Source organism: Fukomys damarensis, unplaced genomic scaffold, assembly GCF_012274545.1.
Source record: "Fukomys damarensis isolate Sample0158 unplaced genomic scaffold, DMR_v1.0_HiC HiC_scaffold_32, whole genome shotgun sequence".
Lineage (NCBI taxonomy): Eukaryota > Metazoa > Chordata > Mammalia > Rodentia > Bathyergidae > Fukomys > Fukomys damarensis.
Genome location: NW_022900944.1, coordinates 17558940 through 17563621, shown reverse-complemented (window position 1 = coordinate 17563621; position 4682 = coordinate 17558940). Strand labels below are relative to the sequence as shown.

At 40.2% G+C, this 4682-nt stretch overlaps 1 long non-coding RNA gene and 1 pseudogene across 1 annotated transcript in view; both read left to right on the top strand.

The window, feature by feature from the left end:
* The window catches only part of LOC104865276, a 17682-nt gene extending 15037 nt beyond the window's left edge, over positions 1-2645 (top strand). Inside the window, exons 2-3 of the long non-coding RNA XR_781091.3 lie at positions 1978-2138; positions 2229-2645. This is a non-coding gene — a long non-coding RNA (uncharacterized LOC104865276). The remainder of the gene's footprint in view (positions 1-1977; positions 2139-2228) is intronic.
* A 1285-nt stretch (positions 2646-3930) lies between these two features.
* Positions 3931-4574, top strand: LOC117283895 (annotated as a pseudogene).
* Positions 4575-4682: the final 108 nt, after the last annotated feature.

Here is a 4682-nt window from a genome sequence, read left to right as displayed (position 1 = left end):
ATATATATATATATATATACATACATTCAATGCATAATCCACACAGTCCAGGACAGAGAGACCTGATACATGGAGACTCAAGCCTTGGACACATGTCACTTCTATGTTGTGGGTGCCAGTTCACAGCAGAAGGGCTGTAGTTCTATGGTCATTGTCCTCCCCCAGACTAAGACCAACAGGACAAACTTGAAGGAAGTGAGGTTACCGATTTGTGACAAAACTGAATATCAGTTGAAAATATGAGATGTCTCACCAACCAAAAAGGTGAGCCAGGCATTGTGGCATTCACCTGACATCCCAGATACTCAGGAGGCTGAGGCAGGAGGATCACAAATTTGAGGCCAGCCTGAACAACTGAGAGAGAGCCTGGCTTAAAATATTTTAAAAATTAGAAAAGAAAGGAAGAAGGGAAGGAAAGAAGAAACAGATTTATGTATAAAGGCAGACAGTACTAGGTTTTGACTTCAAAATAGAACAGGCTCCCATTTCCCTGGAAAATACAAAGTTCAGGTGTAATATTATTTTCAGAAACTCCCTCTCTGAAGTGCTACACCTAGATCAGAAATTAAGGCTGTTTCTCCATTTCTTAGACTTTTCAGGTAAGAGTGGGATATTTCATTCTCCCTGATGTAACTTCAAGCAGCAAAGTTTCTAGTCTCTGATTTTAAAGAATCCAATTTCTCAGTCTCTGAGAAAACTGTACCCAAGGGAGGTGCTTATCTTGATGTTTTACAGCTACAGCAGGTCTGTGGGAAAACAGTCATTTTTTACCTTTGCAGCTGACTTCATCTGTATGCGTCCTTCCAGACTGCTGTATAATTTTGTACAATATTCTTTTTTTTTTTCCTGGTACTGGGGATCAAATTCAGGACCTTGGGTTTGCCAGAGGGGCATGACACCACTGAGCTACATCCCTGGCTGTACAATATTCTTTAAGTCAAGCTTGCTTGTCTTATTACTCAAATTTTCAGTAGCCTCATTTTGTTTCCATATTGATTATCAGAGAGAAGTATCAGGATTTATTTTCTTAATTTCTAAAAATGTTTGCCCTATTTTGTTTGGTTCATAAAGGCATAAAACTAGGGCTAGGATGTAGCAACATAGTGAGTTCATGCCTGGCATGATGAGACTATAGGTTTGATCCTTATCATCACAAAAAAAGTTCAAATACATTAACTTGATAGTTTATACTTATATCAGTAAAAAATATTCCACGTTATCTTTTATTGTTTTTTATCTTGAATTCAATTTTCTGTTACCAGTATTGTTAGCACTGTAATTGGAATAGTTTTATCCTTTTTTTATTGTTTTCCTTTGAGTATATCTCCCATACATGATATATCCAACTTTGGTTATTTATTTTTTTTACTCATTTTATCTTTATCAGGTGAGTTAATTGACCCTGATTATTGTTATATTGCAATATATTCTAGTCATCTGTCTTAATTACTTTCTAGTTGCTGGGATAAAATACCTGATACCTACAAGTTAAAGGAGGAGAAGTTTATTTTGGCTCTCAGCTTCTAGAGGTTTAAGTCATAGTCAGCTAGCTCTGAGACAGGGCAGCATGGAAGAGGGCATGGCAAGGAGAAACAGCAGGAAGCAGGAAGCAGCTCCCTCCGTGATAGGCAGCAGGCAGGAAGCAGCCAGCCTGCCTTCCTTCTGTCCCCTTACATTCCATCCAGGCCCCAAGCCTATTGGCCGGTACCACCCACACCCAGGGTGCGGCTTCTCTCTTCACTAATTCTGTCACCCACCACTATGCTAAACCAACCGGAGGAATAATCCAGTTATTGTACACCCATAATCCAGTAGCACACACCCATGATCCAGCTGCCTCCCAAATGCCCCACCTACGAGCACATGAGCCTTTTGGGGGGACATTGAAATATAAGCCATAACTCCACCTTACTTTTTAAAAAAATGTATCATGCTTTCTTCATGGAATATGATTTTTCTTCTTAATTTTCTTTCTAGCTATGGCAGACAGACTCTACGGTGACCCTCATTATCCACTTTCTGATGCTCATGCCTTCCCGTGGGGTCTGACTGTGATGGTGAATCAACTGTGTCAACTTGAGAATGAGAAGCTCAACTGATTTGGAAGACTCATCCCAGGGCAGCTTATCACCTGCATGGTATAAAGGGAGAAGGAAGGACAGATCTGTCTCTGTTTCTTCGGAGGAGCTCCAGTCTTTACCTTCCTCTTGCCTGTTATCTCCTGGCAGGTACGCTTCAGCCTTCTGGTGCTGCCCAGGACACTGCAGTGGGCTCCAGACCTTCGACTGGATGCTCAGTCCCCAGCGTGTGGACAGACCCTCTGCACTCTTCCTCATCAGACTCTGTGGGTGGCCACCGCAAGCCAATCGTGTAAATTCTCATATATTTGTATATCTTGTGTTGTATCTGTTTCTCTGGTAAACATGGACTGATGTAGCTCCTTGAGTCTGGGCACAACTTGCTTATTACTTCCTTCTAATCAATGGAACGGGGCAAAGGTGACAAGATGTCACTCAGAATTACTTTACCTTACATGAGTTTTTTATGTCTAAATTTTAATCAAAAAATGTTGTGCTTCAATTTTTAGCTAATAAATGTTTATTTGTTTACATATTTAGGTGTTTTTGAGACAGGGTTTCACTATGTATTCCAGGCTGGCCTTGAATTCACTGTGTGGCCCAGGCTGGCCTTGAACTCGCTGTGATCCTCCTGCCTCAGCCTTCTCAGTGCTGAGATTTACAGGCATGCATCAACACACCTGGCTAAATAAAATTTTATTAATTGAAGTTGAACATCATGGTACATACCTATAAATGTCTGAAAGCAAAAAGTTTATTAATTGCAAGTATTATCTCTATGCATTCCTAGATCAATAAAGTTTTCTATGATATATAAAAAGTAGTTATTTTGGGGCCAGGGATGTAGCTCAGTGGCACAGCACCTGCCTGGCAAGGTCCTGAGGAAGCAGCTGCAGATTGCTTGCCAGGAGATGAGAGGCCCTGGATCCAATCTCCAACACCCAAACAATAAATAAGGCAAAAATAAAACATATGTATCACCAAGTTTTCTATGAAATCATAGAAATCAAAGCAGTTTTAAATGAAGTCATTTTCATTTCCTGTCAGTCCTAACCATATTTGTCTTTAATTTGATAAATTTGTTAATAATTTGCATCTCTTTCTTGGAAAGACATGAAGAAACAATGGGCAATTCCTTTTTAATCATTCAGGACGTTTCCGTTGTACTTGATCTAACAGGCAGGAAGGTAATCAAGCATTTGCGCACACGTGGGTCTGTTTCTGTATAACTATCCACACTGCAGCTACTACAAAGATCAGTTAGTCTTATATAAAATATTCTGGATGGCCAGATTGACAGAGTCAAAATACCTTGTTGCAAGGACAAACTTTAAGGTAAATAAATTCTCCTTACATTTTACTACTTGTTTGATCATGTTAAAATGTACAGAAAGTAAACTAAGGGAGTTTTAAGTTATCAGAAAGTCTCTGTACAACTAGAAAAACTGAAGTTTGACAAATAAAACAAAATCAAAGTAGTGTGTACAAAAATTGTATACCCCTCTGTAGATTACTCGATTGTTTCGGAGGACAATGTGGCAATAGGCATAAAATTATACCAGTCTGAAAAGTACAACGAAGTTATTGCGATCAAAACAATAATGGACATCATACAAAGAGGTTCACAGTCTTCTTTATAACAACCAAATTCTAAAAATCATAAATTGTAACCATGGTCTCATAAAACTGATGGAGCCTGGGGCGGGGCCTACTCGAGGTGGGCGGGGCCGGCTCCTGGGTGGTGGCAGCCCGGCCCCTCGCTGACAGCCTGCACTTGGTCTGCGCAACCTAATCCGAGCCTCAAGGCTTAGCGTGCCACGTTTGCCGGCTCTTCTGGCTTAACTAGTTTTTGATGACTGGAAATTAAGGAAGAGGACGTGCTGCCTATACCTTTAATATTTGTGGCTGTTGGGTTTAGCAAAGGTGAGAAGTCATTTGATGTAGTGTTGAAACCACCCCCACCGTTTCCTGTACAGATTATAAATCAGTGCCACAGAAAACAGGAGAAAGGGAACGTCACAGGCTGGCCTGGTAACAGCAGTCCAGAGAAACAATCAAAGAGTGCCTTGTGTATTGAAAAAGCTGAAGAAAAATCGGGCTTGGCAAGGCATAGTAAAAGACACATGAAGGTACAGAAAGAAGGATGGACACCACTTTGGAAGTCTCCCGAGAGAGATGATGCGGGTGGGGTGGGAGAAAGAGCAAAAAAGCAGACCCCAAATCCCAAAACTCAAGAGATGTGTTGAAAATAATCAAGGAATTGGAAAAGACAGGTGACGGGGAAAAGTCAGATGAGAAACACGAAAGGAAAGAAGGAAGCAAAGAGGAAGGTAAAGAGGGTGAAGAGGACCACAGTGATGATGGTGCAGGACAGGAAGAACAGGACGAAGAGGAGCAAGAAGAGGGAAATGGACTAATTCATACTGTGAAGATGGACAAGGTTTTGATGCTGGCAGTGAAACATTAGCCATGAAATTTCTCAAAAATTTTTCATGACTTAGCCTCTCAGTATTTTGGACAAACTTGGTTTGTTTTGTTGTTGATAAGGAATTAATTTTATATATATATATAAAATAATATATATATAAATATATATTTTATTTA